At 37.5% G+C, this 16,995-nt stretch overlaps 2 long non-coding RNA genes and 1 pseudogene across 2 annotated transcripts; all 3 read left to right on the top strand.

Annotated features, from left to right (window-relative positions):
* The first annotated feature begins 5,291 nt into the window (after positions 1-5,291).
* LOC124437711 lies at positions 5,292-5,725 on the top strand. Its single transcript, XR_006945817.1, has 3 exons — positions 5,292-5,337; positions 5,421-5,495; positions 5,630-5,725. It is a non-coding gene; the product is annotated as an uncharacterized LOC124437711 (long non-coding RNA).
* A 5,194-nt stretch (positions 5,726-10,919) lies between these two features.
* Positions 10,920-12,068, top strand: LOC124437684 (annotated as a pseudogene).
* A 2,124-nt stretch (positions 12,069-14,192) lies between these two features.
* On the top strand, positions 14,193-16,645 carry LOC124437704. The gene is made up of 2 exons (XR_006945811.1): positions 14,193-14,241; positions 16,532-16,645. It is a non-coding gene; the product is annotated as an uncharacterized LOC124437704 (long non-coding RNA).
* Positions 16,646-16,995: the final 350 nt, after the last annotated feature.

Raw genomic sequence — 16,995 nt, 5'->3', positions numbered from 1 at the left:
ACTCGTATTGACATAATGTCGGAATGGTTTTGGATCCCTAACTCTTTGAAATCATTGAGAGAAAGCTTACAAACTAAGTCCGGCGTTATTTTCTCTGAAGTAAATCGCTCCTCAAAGTGATCCAGTCGCAACTTTTGCAAAATAAATGACATTTTGGACTCCATTTTGAAATTATGAAAAAAAATAAAATGAAGGATTTATAAACTGATGCGTCAGCGCTGACCAGCAATAGCGGCTCACCGAATATAATGGTCGAAGCACCGCGTATAATGGTCAAAGCACCGCGTATAATGGCCAAAGCACCGCGTATAATGGTCAAAGCACCGCGTATAATGGTCAAAGCACCGCGTATAATGGTCAAAGCACCGCATATAATAGTCAAAGCACGGCGTATAATGGTCAAAGCACCGCGTATAATGCTTAAAGCACCGCGTATAATAGTCAAAGCACCGCGTATAATGGTCAAAGCACCGCGTATAATGGTCAAAGCACCGCGTATAAAGGTCAAAGCACCGCGTATAATGGTCAAAGCACCGCGTATAATGAGAGAATTATTTTAATCAGAGAATACATATAATATATTAATCCTAACACGGTTTTAATATGCACATGAAAAACATGTGACTTGGACGAGATTTGAACTCGCACCTTCAGGATACTAGTCTGCCGCTCTACCTGTTGAGCTACCAAGCCCACATGGATTGGAGACCAGTCAAATCTCTTTTAAACTGCGTTTGACAGTGGCGGATCTAGGATTTTTCAAACATCAGTCATAAAACGTCGGGGGCGATCCGCACCTGAGGTGGTCTGAGGCATTCTCCCCTGAGAAATTTTGAATTTCAGAACCTTGAAAATGCTATTTTCAGTGTTTTAGAGCAATACAAAATGTATTTTGTGGGCATTGGTTTTGCGTAAATACAACACATTTTGCTTACGTTTTTTTCAAAAAAAAAATGAAGTGAACAATACTTGAATGTTTTGCCAATTATTTAGGCTCATTATCATGCCAAATATATGGCTCATTAGCATGTCTAGGAACGTAAAATTTATTTTACAATAATGCTATTCAAAAACAGATACAGTCTTTAAAAATTTCTACCAAGTTGTCAGGCATAGACCCCCTAGAGACCCCATTCAAACCTCTATGTAACGAGTTCAGTTAGAAATTTGGTACTACAAGTGACAGTTCATAGATATAGAAAAGCTCAGACTTCAAACCATGCAAGTTTATTGTAACCCTTTACCCATCTCCATATCATTGTCAGCAAATTCACTTTTTGAGAAAAAACTCAAAATTTTTCTGCCAAAGATTAAGCAAAAATTATCAGAGTAAAAATTTGCAGTTAAGGACAGCTTAATGTCATAAATGTTTATTAGGCATTTCACTAGACTATTATCTTCTGTAAGTATATGCAAGTGTGCTATATAGCAATCACTAGTAGCATTGTATTTGCAAATACAAACAGAATGTAACCAACATGTCTTTGATTATATAATTACATGAATGTTATATTTGGTTCATGTGTCATGCTTACTGGTTATGATAAATATCTTTTGATATGATCAAAGCTCGTTTGATCTGAAATAATTTAGTTTAGAAATTATAATGATCATCAGAAAAATTACATAGTGATCATGAAAATACTTTGCTGTTTTGCCAAATTTCAAGGTTTATCTGCATACATAGGAAGACATTTTACTCTATAAAAATGCTTTTCATACATCAATAGCCCTTTGGATTTTATGGCAAACTTTGGATTTTATGGTATGAGCCATAGATTAACACACCTTTACATCTCTACATGAGGTGTTCAGTTTGAAAAGGGGACAATATGTGACATGGGACAACATTTCATGTATGTGAAATACTCAGGTTTAATACCATTCCAGTCAAATTGTCAAAATAAAAAGCTTCATGGATCAGAAGACTCAAAATCACAGGTTATAGTAAACAGCTTCTCATGTAATCAATGTTAGTTTTCTCAAATCTTAAACAATATGTAGTATAACTGTCCAATGATTGAATGATCAATGATCATAAACTGAAAAGCCCCAAACATTTGCTTATGATAAAGTAAATAAATCCGACGCATCAGTTTATAAATCCTTCATTTTATTTTTTTTCATAATTTCAAAATGGAGTCCAAAATGTCATTTATTTTGCAAAAGTTGCGACTGGATCACTTTGAGGAGCGATTTACTTCAGAGAAAATAACGCCGGACTTAGTTTGTAAGCTTTCTCTCAATGATTTCAAAGAGTTAGGGATCCAAAACCATTCCGACATTATGTCAATACGAGTAGAGTGTGTGAAATGTGGATTGAGCGAACCACCAACTAGAACACGGATTGAATACGGAGCACGACAGTTTAATATACCTAAGCTTCTCCTTGAAGGCTATTTGGAACAAGATTTCACGATAGCAGAAATTGCAAAACTACTTTCAGTTTCTTTAAAATTCCATTTGTAACACATATAATGAAATTTCAAACATGCCTTTTGATGATATCTAATGCTGCCAGATAATCTTGAATGCCATGGTTTAACAAAGTCCAGTTTGAAGAAGTCCTGTTCAGTTCCTGTAGACAAGCTGCAGGCAATGAAGATAGCAAAGGCAAAACAATTGGTTGTTCTCCTTGTATTTTCTCCTCGTCTTCATCTTCAAGATCACCATTACTTCCCATTCTGTCTAGGTAATTGCTTGAGCCAAATGGATTTTGAAATTGACCTGCAAGCCACATTTGTGCAGGGGTTGCTCTAGTTGTTCGCATGCGATGATGAGCCCAAGCCATTCTCCAAGTGTCTAGCTTTACATTCACAAAAGGCAAATAAACATAATGCAAAGCTACCAAATGTGATTCAATTAATGGATCAAGCACACCTTCTTCTTCCAAGAAATAAAAAAGTTGATAGAAATAACTGAGCACACCATCATAGACATCCCTCCATAATCTTTCAATTCGCTGGTTGTGTGTGCTCTTCCCGGCAATAACACTTGCCCGACCAGTCCCTCTCTTCTCAATCATGTATTGTGCAATCCCAGCATTTTCAAGAGCCTTGTCCATCCTAATTCTACTAGGCAAGCCATATTCCTGTACAGCATGACAAAAGCAGGTTAAGACAGTATTTGCTTTATTGTTGTCTGAACATTTCAGCATGACAGGTAAGCGACTAAAACCATCAATCCCTCCAATAATTATCATATTCCAACGAATAAGTTTGTGGTTTGAGTCTATGTGCCATAGGTGGTTTGGCCCTTGGACGTGATAAACCCTTCTTTGCAGCGTTCCCCTTTTTCTGTGAGCAACGCCCTCCTCGTCAATCCTATGTATGCTATCACGTAAACGCCACCGCTGCACTTTAATACCCTTTCCAATAAGGATCTGCTTTACCATGCTCTCGCCGCAGTGGGGAAACTCTTGGCCGATCTTAGCAATTTGTTCATCCAAATCCCCGTCCGTAATAACAGAGAATTCATTCTTACAGAGGCCAAATTTTCTCATTCGCCGGTATAATGTGCTCTCAGAAACTGAAAGTAGTTTTGCAATTTCTGCTATCGTGAAATCTTGTTCCAAATAGCCTTCAAGGAGAAGCACAGGTATATTAAACTGTAGTGCTCCGTATTCATTCCGTGTTCTAGTTGGCCAGACTGGAAAGTATGTCTTGCGCAACCTAGATCTAGCTTGCGCAATTTCGGGAGAAATGCGCGTCCTGACGCGCAGATTTTAAAAAATTTCGTGTTCGCCTCGCATTTGTGAAATTTGCCGTGCAGCGCGAGAAATTATTGCGCAATATCAGCACATGTGCGCTGCAGCGCTGTTGCTTCCGTTGAAAAAAATTGTTGCCTGTTGAATGTCAATCTTACAAGCTGTTTTGACAGGCAAGTTCCGTTAATTGGTTGGTAAGCCAATAAGCGTTTGATGACTAGAAATATGATATCTGAGCAGATTAACTACACATTCTTTGCTTTCGTTTTTCGAGCTTTCTCTTTTTAGTGACTTCAAGGCAAACCATATCGATTCTTCGGTGTATTCTACGGTGATACGTGATATTTAATTAAACCAACTTGGGGTGTTCAAATTTGTAAGGTGAGTATACGTAATGGTTTAGTAAAGTCAAAAGTACTGATACAAAATTACAAATGATAAAAATTCTGAAAGCATTAACGCTTCTAACACTAAACGCCCGGGGAAACAAGTTATTATTTAACAGTTATGTTTTTTGTGTAACCTAAAAGTAGTGGTACGAAAGGATTTCTTGTATTACAAACTACAAAGCATGTTTTAATACATTTAAGGCAAATAAAATTCACAATCCTTACATAAAACATATTGATAAATGAAGCAATTTATAATTAAAACCGGTTTGCTAACGAACTAACAGGGCTTAGCTCGCTATTGTTTGGTGATAAAGCGAGATTTTTTGACAAACTTTTTATCTAATTGTTTATTTATTTTTACTAGATGGCTGAGATTCAAGCAGTTAAATCAGGTAAATTCACGCGTTACAATAGCCGAAAATTTTCCTAACAACAATATACACAATATATATCAGCCATTGGTTGATTGCAGGAGCTGATTCGGTGATTCCTCGACAATATTCACTTCTCACTAAGAGTACCAAACCAACATTTGTGTGTTGGTAAAAACTAGGGCTGCTTGCCTTTGATACCAAAAAAACGTTCACTACATTATCTTAACTTATGTTTTCATTGTTTTTGCCTAATTACTAGTTTGCGTTTCATGCCAGAAGGAATGTGGAAGCCATATTTGCAAAGTTTGCAAAAAAACGTGCCACGCAATTCCGCCTTGCTCAACATCAGCAGGTGATGATGAAGGTTTTGGTGCCCAGGTCTTGTGTAGTGGCTGTGCAAAAACTGAGACAGCAGCAGTGGCTAAAAATAAGCAGCAAACACTGTCTAAGGAAGGTAACAGAACAATTATCTAGTGTTAGAATGTTAGTCGTGTGTAAGAGTGATCGTGTTTGCGTCACAAAGAAAAGTGGCATGACATTGTCAGTGGGTTTTATAAAAACAATAGTAAATTATAGAGTTTCAGTTTGCCAACATGTTTAAAAGACATAGCAAGCAGCAGAAAACAGGACCAGAAGCAAAGCGAGCAAAGAGTGGACACGAGAAAACCCCAATGGGCTTTTGCTTACTTTGTTTTAGGCAAGGCAAACGTAATTTTGGCTTGCTAGAGGGAACAAGTCCTCTCTAGCAAACCATTTAAAACTCACAGCGACAAGGGCGAAAAGACCTTAGCAAATGACGCTATTAGAGAAGATTCCCTCTTGCTAAATCTGCGCTACAGGCGTACAAAATGCTTAAATCGGCTAGGTAAATGAAAATCAAGTTCCCAATTCCCAAATTGAGAACTGCACTTACATTGTGTATGTTTTCTATGTTAATTGTATTTTCAGTACAAGCCAAGTGCAACAAAAGTGTGGTGGCGACGGAATGGGAGAACGGATAGAAATTATGGAAGTCGATGAAAGGTAGCTAAATTGCTCATTCCCTGCGTGAACCATAAAATAACCGAATATCACAAACTGCATACATGTTATATAATACATTTCTTTTACATATACAGTGATAGCTTTTTAAAATTATGAATATTAAATTGTTTCAGAGAGCTTGGTAAGGATACGGCTGGACATGCAACTGACGAACTTTCGTGCAAAATCGTTTCTGGTGTCAGTGAATCTGAAAGTTGGGAGGAAACCGATGAAAAGATGAGAGGTTTGTTAGTGAAATACGGCATTTTTCTTGCATTATAGTATCAGATTTTACGACATTTTGTCACGATATTTTGTGAAATTTATGCCATAGTGGTTGAAAGTGTTGACTTTTAGTTCAAGGCTTCCAATAATTCACTTGTTCGGATAAGTAATTTCTACATTACAAATTTCTTAAGTCGTTTAATATTAACGATGAAATCATTAAGTATTTCAACGTCTTCTGTTGAATTTCTTAGTACATATACTTTTCACACAGTTTGCAAAAAAATTTTAATGTTGGCTTTTTAACACTTTCATTGTTACAGCGAAGAGATTGTGAGAGTTAATGCAGTAAGTAAGACGAGTAAGGCTGCCTCTATTTCAAACACCAGCCGTCTTGGCTATCAAAGCTCGCTTGGAAGTTTTCTTCCTTCAATTTTATCAAGTGAGCAAGGCGACCTGCCATTTGATGTGGACGAACTTGCGGAAAAAATTGCTACTAAGGTGGCACAAAAGTTGAGTGGTAACCCTAAATCAGCCCAATCAACAAGTTCAACAACTACATACAATCCCACATCGAGTACCGCACTTCGATCTTCCAATTTGATTGAGCTTGTGGATGAAGTGGACGATTTTGAAATACTAAAAGAAGAGAACTGCTGGGTGCTGCAGCGTCGAACGTGTGTCGAATTTTTAAACTCTTCCCGTGTTTCCTTTTCGTCATCTTTTAATCGACCTACTGGCAAAGCAGACGGATCTTTGGCATCTGGTTTACATATGTCAGATGCCTTATGATTATAGATGCCGTGCAGTTATAATCAAAAAGTTTTCAATCCAAATCTGGCAGCAGATCGTAATTGTTTATCAATTGAAAAAGCTCCCTTGCTTACCATCTGCCTGCTGATTATAAACAATTATTAACTGAAAACCTTTTCTGTCCACAATCTGGCTGCTGATTATAAACAAAGATTAACTGAAAAATCTTTTTTGTCCACCACCTGGCTGCTGATTATAAACAAAGATTAACTGAAAACCTTTTTGTCCACCACCTGGCTACAGATTATGAACAAAGATTAACTGAAAACCTTTTTGTCCACCACCTGGCTACTGATTATAAACAATAATTAACTGAAAAACCTTTTTCGTCTAACACCTGGCTGCTGATGATAAACAATTATTAACTGAAAAACCTTTTTTGTCCACCATCTGGCTGCAGATTATAAATATTTATCAAATGAAAACCTCCCTTGCTTACCATCTACCTGCTGATTATAAACAATTATTAACTGAAAAACCTTTTTTGTCCACCATCTGGCTGCAGATTATAAATATTTATCAACTGAAAATCTCCCCTGCTTACCATCTGCCTGCTGATTATAAACAATTTGTAACTGAAAAACCTTCTACTCCACAATCTGGCTGCTGATTATAAACAATTTTTAACTGAAAACCTTTTTTGTCCACCATCTGCCTGCTGATTATAAACAAAGATTAACTGAAAAACCATCTACTCTACCATCTGGCTGCTGATTATAAGCAATTAGTAACTGAAAAACCTTTTTTGTCCACCACCTGGCTACAGATTATGAACAAAGATTAACTGAAAAACCTTTTTTGTCCACCACCTGGCTACTGATTATAAACAATAATTAACTGAAAAACCTTTTTTGTCCACCATCTGGCTGCAGATTATAAATATTTATCAACTGAAAACCTCCCTTGCTTACCATCTACCTGCTGATTATAAACAATTAATAACTGAAAAACTTTTTGTCCACCATCTGGCTGCAGATTATAAATATTTATCAACTGAAAACCTCCCCTGCTTACCATCTGCCTGCTGATTATAAACAATTAGTAACTGAAAAACCTTCTACTCCACAATCTGGCTGCTGATTATAAACAATTTTTAACTGAAAACCTTTTTTTTCCACCATCTGCCTGCTGATTATAAACAGTTATTAGCTGAAAAACCTTCTACTCCACAATCTGGCTGCTGATTATAAACAATTATTAACTGAAAACCTTTTTGTCCACCATCTGCCTGCTGATAATAAACAATTATTAACTGAAAACCTTCTACTCGACAATCTGGCTGCTGATTATAAACAATTATTAACTGAAAACCTTTTTTGTCCACCATCTGCCTGCTGATTATAAACAATTATTAACTGAAAACCTTTTTTGTCCACCATCTGCCTGCTGATTATAAACAATTATTAACTGAAAAACCTTCTACTCCACAATCTGGCTGCTGATTATACAAAAGATGGTTCCTGATTGATTTGTTTTTGACGACGTATTTGACGACGTCAGTAAATCAAATTTATTTGATGCCTACCTTTATCGTATCATACGCTGTGATGAAACGATGAAACAGATGAATGATAAACATACGTGGTACGTTGGTCGTTCGACTCGTTACATAATACCTAAGGTAAAGTGGCATTTTTTGATTACACATGACACATCCTCACGTTGTAAAGGAGAGTTGCAAGCTCCAACTTAAGGTAAGCTACAGCTATACACATGTATCATCTTTTATGTTATGTTTCATAATTATTTGCAATTGCAAACTATCAAAAATGGAGTGTGATACGGAAAAAATAAACTGGCATCTCGCGAATATTTTATGGCTTCGCAGCGCAAAGTCGAAAATCCGCCGCGCAAAATTGAAAATCCGCCGCGCAAAATTTCTAAAAAAAATTGATCTAGCTTGCGCAGTTTGCATACTTTCCAGTCTGGCTAGTTGGTGGTTCGCTCAATCCACATTTCACACACTATACTCGTATTGACATAATGTCGGAATGGTTTTGGATCCCTAACTCTTTGAAATCATTGAGAGAAAGCTTACAAACTAAGTCCGGCGTTATTTTCTCTGAAGTAAATTGCTCCTCAAAGTGATCCAGTCGCAACTTTTGCAAAATAAATGACATTTTGGACTCCATTTTGAAATTATGAAAAAAATAAAATGAAGGATTTATAAACTGATGCGTCAGCGCTGACCAGCAATAGCGGCTCACCGAATATAATGGTCAAAGCACCGCGTATAATGGTCAAAGCACCGCGTATAATGCTTAAAGCACCGCGTATAATGGTCAAAGCACCATTGAAATAAATTTGCACGACCTAAGACAGCTATGGCTTTCCATACACAGGGATTGGAGACGAGTCAAATCTCTTAAAACTGCGTATGGACGAGAGATTCTCGCCACTATAGTAGTTTACTGGATGGCACCGTGTTTCGCCTTTATTCCAAAGCCATCATCAGAGAATACATATAATATATTAATCCTAACACAGTTTTAATATGCACATGAAAAACATGTGACTTGGACGAGATTTGAACTCGCACCTTCAGGATACTAGTCTGCCGCTCTACCTGTTGAGCTACCAAGCCCACATGGATTGGAGACCAGTCAAATCTCTTTTAAACTGCGTTTGGACAGTGGCGGATCTAGGATTTTTCAAACATCAGTCATAAAACGTCGGGGGCGATCCGCACCTGGGGTGGTCTGAGGCATTCTCCCCTGAGAAATTTTGAATTTCAGAACCTTGAAAATGCCATTTTCAGTGTTTTAGAGCAATACAAAATGTATTTTGTGGGCATCGGTTTTGCGTAAATACAACACATTTTGCTTACGTTTTTTTCAAAAAAAAATGAAGTGAACAATACTTGAATGTTTTGCCAATTATTTAGGCTCATTATCATGCCAAATATATGGCTCATTAGCATGTCTAGGAACGTAAAATTTATTTTACAATAATGCTATTCAAAAACAGATACAGTCTTTAAAAATTTCTACCAAGTTGTCAGGCATAGACCCCCCTAGAGACCCCCATTCAAACCTCTATGTAACGAGTTCAGTTAGAAATTTGGTACTACAAGTGACAGTTCATAGATATAGAAAAGCTCAGACTTCAAACCATGCAAGTTTATTGCAACCCTTTACCCATCTCCATATCATTGTCAGCAAATTCACTTTTGAGAAAAACTCAAAATTTTTCTGCCAAAGATTAAGCAAAAATTATCAGAGTAAAAATTTGCAGTTAAGGACAGCTTAATGTCATAAATGTTTATTAGGCATTTCACTAGACTATTATCTTCTGTAAGTATATGCAAGTGTGCTATATAGCAATCACTAGTAGCATTGTATTTGCAAATACAAACAGAATGTAACCAACATGTCTTTAATTATATAATTACATGAATGTTATATTTGGTTCATGTGTCATGCTTACTGGTTATGATAAATATCTTTTGATATGATCAAAGCTCGTTTGATCTGAAATAATTTAGTTTAGAAATTATAATGATCATCAGAAAAATTACATAGTGATCATGAAAATACTTTTGTTTTGCCAAATTTCAAGGTTTATCTGCATACATAGGAAGACATTTTTACTCTATAAAAAATGCTTTTCATACATCAATAGCCCTTTGGATTTTATGGCAAACTTTGGATTTTATGGTATGAGCCATAGATTAACACACCTTTACATCTCTACATGAGGTGTTCAGTTTGAAAGGGGACAATATGTGACATGGGACAACATTTCATGTATGTGAAATACTCAGGTTTAATACCATTCCAGTCAAATTGTCAAAATAAAAAGCTTCATGGATCAGAAGACTCAAAATCACAGGTTATAGTAGACAGCTTCTCATGCAATCAATGTTAGTTTTCTCAAATCTTAAACAATATGTAGTATAACTGTCCAATGATTGAATGATCAATGATCATAAACTGAAAAGCCCCAATATTTGCTTATGATAAAGTAAATAATAGTATGGCGCCTTATGGCTACAGATTTTTTGTCCATTGAAATATATTTGCAGGAATGTAGGATTTTGCTGCCATATAATTCGTTTTCAACTTTATTAACGTGGTTTTGAACGTCTCTGATTCTTTTTGCTTTTTTTGTCGAGTCCAGTTTATCTCTGACGAGAGTGCAGAATGTAAATTAAATAAATCTCAAAAATTTTTCACATTATAATGGAAAATGGAAATCTCCGTACAAGAATCTGTTATCTTATTGTAGTTTTCATTGGTTACATTATGTTTGTCTCTATCGAGCTTCCTTCCTTGCACATCACAAAGTGAAATTTAGGAAATTTACCTTAGAAATGGTACATCCATTGAAAACTAATTTATGTGATTAATGATTTAATTGCAAAACAAGTATTTCTATTTTAGGGTTATGATCACACGTGTAATGATCCTGCAATGTTATATCGTGTAGAAACAATGCCTGGTTTAGGCTGGTGAGAATTTTATTACTACAAATGATTTTGTTTACGCTATGACATCACGCAACAGTGACGTCATGCTACAATGACATCACACTACAAGCACATCACGCTGCAATGACATCACGCTACAATGACCTCACGCTGCAATGACATCACGCCACAATGACATCACGCAGCACTATAAATGTATAGATAGTATAAACTTCATTCTATCTATTATTTCTCTTTGCATTAACAGGTTGCTCAAACGACGACTTTATAAAGAAGAACTTGAGCCAAAATGGCCAACCCCTGATCTCTTTTGGGATTGGGATATGTGGATGAGGATGGACAGCAACAAAAAGGGACGTGAATGTATCATTCCGGATATCTCAAGAACCTACCATTTTGGCGCCAAAGGCCTGAATATGAATGTATTTTTTCAAGAATCCTATTTCAAAAAACATACGTTGAATACTGAACCTAACGTTAAGTTCAATGTTGGATTGTTGAAAAAGAAAATTATGAGAAGGAGATTGAACGGCTTGTAGGGTATGTCTTGCAGGATTTTATAAAATATTGACAACAATATTTTTCTTTTCACAGGAAGGAGATTTCTACTTAGTGATTCAGTGATCTAATTATCATCATAGTGCGTATATTTATGTCATTTGATTGTTAGAGATGTCTATCTACTGTTTTTTACAGGTTGGCAGAGCCGTTGGATCACAGTAAAAATCCTTGCAAGAACGAGAAAGACTTTGTTCCAGAAACATCTGATAAAACATATATATTTTATATTGAAATGAAACATGCTAACGACTGGACAACATGGAATAATATAGCGAGATGTTTACGAATCTGGGACTTAGATGCTCGAGGATTTCATAAAAGCATGTGGAGATTATGGTTAAAGGGTAATCACGTGTTAATTGTTGGATCACCGGCTTCACCTTACGCCAAACATAAACCAATTAACGTAAAACCTATTTTCATTAATTATTTGAAAACGAACTTACCTCTCATTCTTTCCCTTTGTCCCATCCTATTAGGATTGCTAAAATGAATCACTTGCTACCATTTAGTTCTGTCAATAAAATTCTCTCGTTAAATTATTACATTACATTTTACAATGGCAAGTCATATTATTGCAATAAGCAGGGCTCCAATGTTCATAATAAGTATTGAGCACGACAAAGCTTTTCTATAGCATGTGGGTGATTCCACGTGAATAAATTACAAGCTTTTGATATGCCTTCTAATTTATTTGTTGACGTAACAAGTTGAATAAAGGTGGTCAGGTGGGAGAAAAATGATAACTCTCCTAGCTATGGTGCATTGAATTGCGGTTTTGGGTGAGATAATTTTTGTTCATACTAGATAAAATTTACCACAACACGACATGCTCTGTCTGCCGTCATAACCTTACAATCATTGATTTCGCAAACTCTTCATTGAGGAAACAAAAGAAATATTCTTTTGTTTTCTCCCAACCTCTGGGGAAAAGGCTTTGCTTTCTTTTACTAACCAATGTCGTTAGTTAACTTATAACCAGGCTTAATTCCTTTTGTCTTTGCCCTGCATATATTTTCATGCAATCAATGAATTTAATCCCTTTTTATCAGGGTTTGAACAAAATTGACGAATGAATTAATAATTAATTCATGTGATATATGAAAGTTATCAGAAGAAAAAGTAGGGTCTTTCACTTCGATAACCCTATTTGACCGAGCTGTTCGTCTGGGAAAGGTGAAAGTCTGTTGAAAGTCGAAGACAGCCTTCAAGAAATGCGACTACTTGTTGGAAAGGACGAGCAACTGAAGACATGACACGGTTGAGATATTTTAGCCATGTTTGAAAGCGGCAGGTTAAATACAGAAAAATCGTCGATGACATAAAGATGTAAGTTTGAGATCGATGAATTAAAATGTATAACCCAATTGTGATGTGAATTCTCGTTACAGCATATTCAAAGCATCGTTATGAGTCCTATTTGTTCGAAGGAATGATCGATTTCTTTGGTTTCTTAGTATTTCTATGTTTCGATCTTGGAGCACAAAATGCCGTCAAGTTTCAGTTACATATTGAAGTGAGAACACGAACGAAACTGCCAAAGTTTCCCACTATTCTTGACATCAATTATTGGACCTCTTCAATACATGTCCAGAAAATATTTTCATTTTTGCATTCATCGTTATCATTCACATAAGTGTGATGATTTTGCATTTTGCCTATTTCTAACAACTGGCCATTGTTAGAAATAGCAAGTTCAATCCTTTTGTGACAAAAGGATATAATATTATGTCTCCCGAGCAGGGCCGGATTAAGATGTGTGGAGGCTCTGAGCAGCAAAATACGTAGTAAAGATCCCTTTCCCTTACTCTAAACGCAATGTGCTGCTCATTTTCAACAGTAAAATTTACTTTCAAATTTCGTAAAGCATTTGATAAAAGTATAAACTTCGAATATAGCGTGTAAAGCGGTTGCATACGACGAGTGAATGCTGCTACTTGAGATAAAGTAGTTATTGCGATTTTATTCTGGCAGTCTTTGATAAGCTCTTCCAAGTTTATTTCTGTTAGAATATTGTCCTCAATGCTCATCAGAGCAAAATGGCTGAGTTTACTGTGATTCGTTGTCATACGTGTCTGTTCTTCATCAGTTGAAATTGATCCAACAAATAAACTAAATGCTTTTCCTTCGTCTTTAAAGCAACTATGTTTATTTCCTTTGAATAATGTGAAGGCCCTTGTTTGTGGAGGCTTCTAGACAGCTTCCTTTGGTTAATCCGTCCCTGCTCCTGAGAGGAACTACTGTAGCATCAAGTGATGTTATAGTAGGTAAGATAAAAGTGGGTAATTCACTTGAGAAACGTTCAAATGAATTACCTCAAATATATATTATAGAGTATACAAGATATTGCAACATGGGGCAAAATGTTGCTGAATCTTCAAATGCGATGATGTTTTATAAACCTTCGTACCTTACCGTAATAATTAAACAACCTTTTCAATGAAATCGAGCAGAGAATATATTGCATGAGACATTCGTTAATTATCTTGTTTTATCCAGGTATTTTTGAATTATATCGCATGTAATAAATCGTTTGACAATGTTACAGAACACTGCATGTGTTATAACATTGAGGGGTGTTACAGCACAATGCACGGTTCAAACGATAAGCTTTCCGCGAGTCTTATAATCTTCAAAGAGTTGTTCTCTTAACATACATGTTCAGTCATGTACAGTGTCGAGCGTACGGACAGTGAAAGAACGCGAACTCTGGCAGTGGTATGTGCTAAACAATTGTTTGTTTCCATTAAACAAATAACTCCTTCTTCAGTCTTTTTAGGTACTAGAGATGAAGATCAGGAAGAAGATAGAGGAGTACGTTATAATTTTCCTGTCCTTATCTTAACTTGTTTCTAGATTTTCGTTTAGATGAGGAGGAGGCTGATGAAAAGTAGAGGAGGATGCTGATGGAGAGACAAGAAGGATGCAGATGAAGAGACGAGGATGCAGATGAAGAGAAAAGGAGGATGCAGATGAAGAGACGAGGATGCATAATGAGAAAAGGAGGATCAGATGAAGGAGGAATGGACAGGAGGATGAATGACAAAGGAGGATCGAAGGAAAATGTAGATGAAAATATGTTGGGTATGGAAGAAGAAGGATAGAAGAAGGATGGAGGATGAAGGAAAGATGAAGATCGAGGGGATGGAGATGAGATCAGAGGGAAAGATGGAGAGGATGTAGATGAAGAGGATCAGATCGATGAAGGATCGTCATGAAGGAAGGATCGGATCGTCGAAGAAGGATCGATCGAAGGATCGTCGGCGAAGATCAGATCGCGACGAAGATCGTCAAAGACGCGAATCCGTCGAAAATCGTCGATCGAAAGTCGAGTTCAGTCGAAAAGAAGATCAGATCAAACAAGAGAATCGATCGAAAGATCATCGCGCGCGATCGATCAAATGGCGTCGTCGTCAAATCGGCGTCGATCGAAAATCGATGGAAATCAAATCAGCGAAAGCGAGCGTCAGCGAATCAGTCAGCGTCGATCATCACGCGCGTCGATAAATGGAAGAATCGATCAATGAGATCAGCGTCGCGATCGCGTGGAAAGATGAGAAGCATCCGAGGCGCGATCGAAAGCGAGCATGCAGGGAAAGCGCGCGTGCAGATGGAAGAAGAAATCAGATCGCGCGTCAAATCAATGGCGAAAGAAATCGAAAAAAGAAGGATCGATGGAAAGTCGAGCGTCAGCGAAAGAAGCGAATCAATCAGCGAGCGGATGCAGATCACGAGAAGGATCGATCAGCGCGAAATGCAGATCACGAGAAGGATCAGGGCGAATCGTCAAGATCAATCGCGAATCGAGAGCGTCAGCGCGAATTCAGATGGAAAGCGAGCGAATCGAAAGAAGCGAGGGCAGATCGCGCGTCGAAAATCGAGATCAAAGAAGCGCGATCATCAAATCGGAAATGCAGATCAGCGAGAAGGATGCAGATGGAAAGAAGAGAAGGATGCGATGGAAAACGCGGGATCAGATGGAAATCGGAGGATGCAGATCGAAAGGAGCGGATGCAATCGAAAGAAGAGAAGGATCAGATGGAAAGACGAGAAGGATGCAGATGGAAAGACGAGAAGGATCAGATGGAAAGACGAGCGATCAGATGGAAAGAAAGAAGGATGATGGAAAGCGAGAAGGATCAGATGGAAAGACAAGGAAGATCAATCAGAGACGAGAAGGATGCACATGAAGAGACGAGAAGGATTCAGATGGAAAGCGAGAAAGGATGCAGATGGAAAGAAGAGGAGGATGCAGATGGAAAGAAGAGGAGAATGCAGATGGAAAGACGAGGAGGATACAGATAGAAAGACAAGGAAGATGCAGATGGAAAGACGAGAAGGATGCACATGAAGAGACGAGAAGGATGCACATAAAGAAACGAGAAGGATGCACATGAAGAGACGAGGGAATCAATTACCTCAATTATATATTACAGAATTGTATATTCTGTAATATATAAGTGAGTAATTAAGTCATTTGATATTGCAACATGCGGGCAGAGTGTTGCAAAATCTTTATAAACCTTAGTGCCTTACCGAAATAATTAAACAACCTTTTGGATGAAATCGAAAAGAGTTGAGCAGAGAATATATTGCATGAGACATTCGTTAATTATCTTGTTTTATCTAGGTATTTTTGAATTATATCGCATGTAATAAATCGTTTGACAATGTTACAGAACACTGCATGTGTTATAACATTGAGGGTGTTATAACACAATGCACGGTTCAAACGATAAGCTTTCCCGAGTCTTATAATCTTCAAAGAGTTGTTCACTTAACATACATGTTCAATCATGTACAGTCATGGATATCAATGTTTTAGCATGATAAAACTATTACAATGCAAAGCACGATCTCCATAATCACTTGCCATGATATTGTTGTTGCATTTTTATAGACATGTCGAGCGTACGGACAGTGAAAGAACGCGAACCCTGGCAGTGGTGGGTGCTTACAATTGTTTGTTTCCATCAAACAAATAACTTCTTCTTCAGTCTTTTTTTAGGTACAAGAGATGAAGATCAAGAAGAAGATAGAGGAGTACGTTATTATTTTTTCCTGTCCTAATCTTAACTTGTTTTTAGATTTTTCGTTTAGATGAGGAGGAGGCTGATGAAAAGAAGAGGATGCTGACGGAGAGACGAGAAAGATGCTGACGGAGCTACGAGGAGGATGCTGATGGTGCTACGAAGAGGATGCTGATGGTCCTGCGAGGAGGATGCTGATGGTCCTGCGAGGAGGATGCTGATGGTCCTGCGAGGAGGATGCTGATGGTCCTACGAAGAGGATGCTGATGGCGCTACGAGGAGGATGCTGATGGCGCTACGAGGAGGATGCTGATGGTGCTACGAGGAGGATGCTGATGGTACTACGAGGAGGATGCTGATGGTGCTACGAGGAGGATGCTGATGGCGTTACGAGGTGGATGCTGATGAAGCAACGAAGAGGATGCTGATGGAGCAACGAAGA

Source organism: Xenia sp. Carnegie-2017, unplaced genomic scaffold (genome assembly GCF_021976095.1).
Source record: "Xenia sp. Carnegie-2017 unplaced genomic scaffold, XeniaSp_v1 HiC_scaffold_16, whole genome shotgun sequence".
Taxonomy (NCBI): domain Eukaryota; kingdom Metazoa; phylum Cnidaria; class Anthozoa; order Malacalcyonacea; family Xeniidae; genus Xenia; species Xenia sp. Carnegie-2017.
Note: the sequence above shows the minus strand (reverse complement) of the source record. Positions and strands in the feature narration are given on the sequence as shown.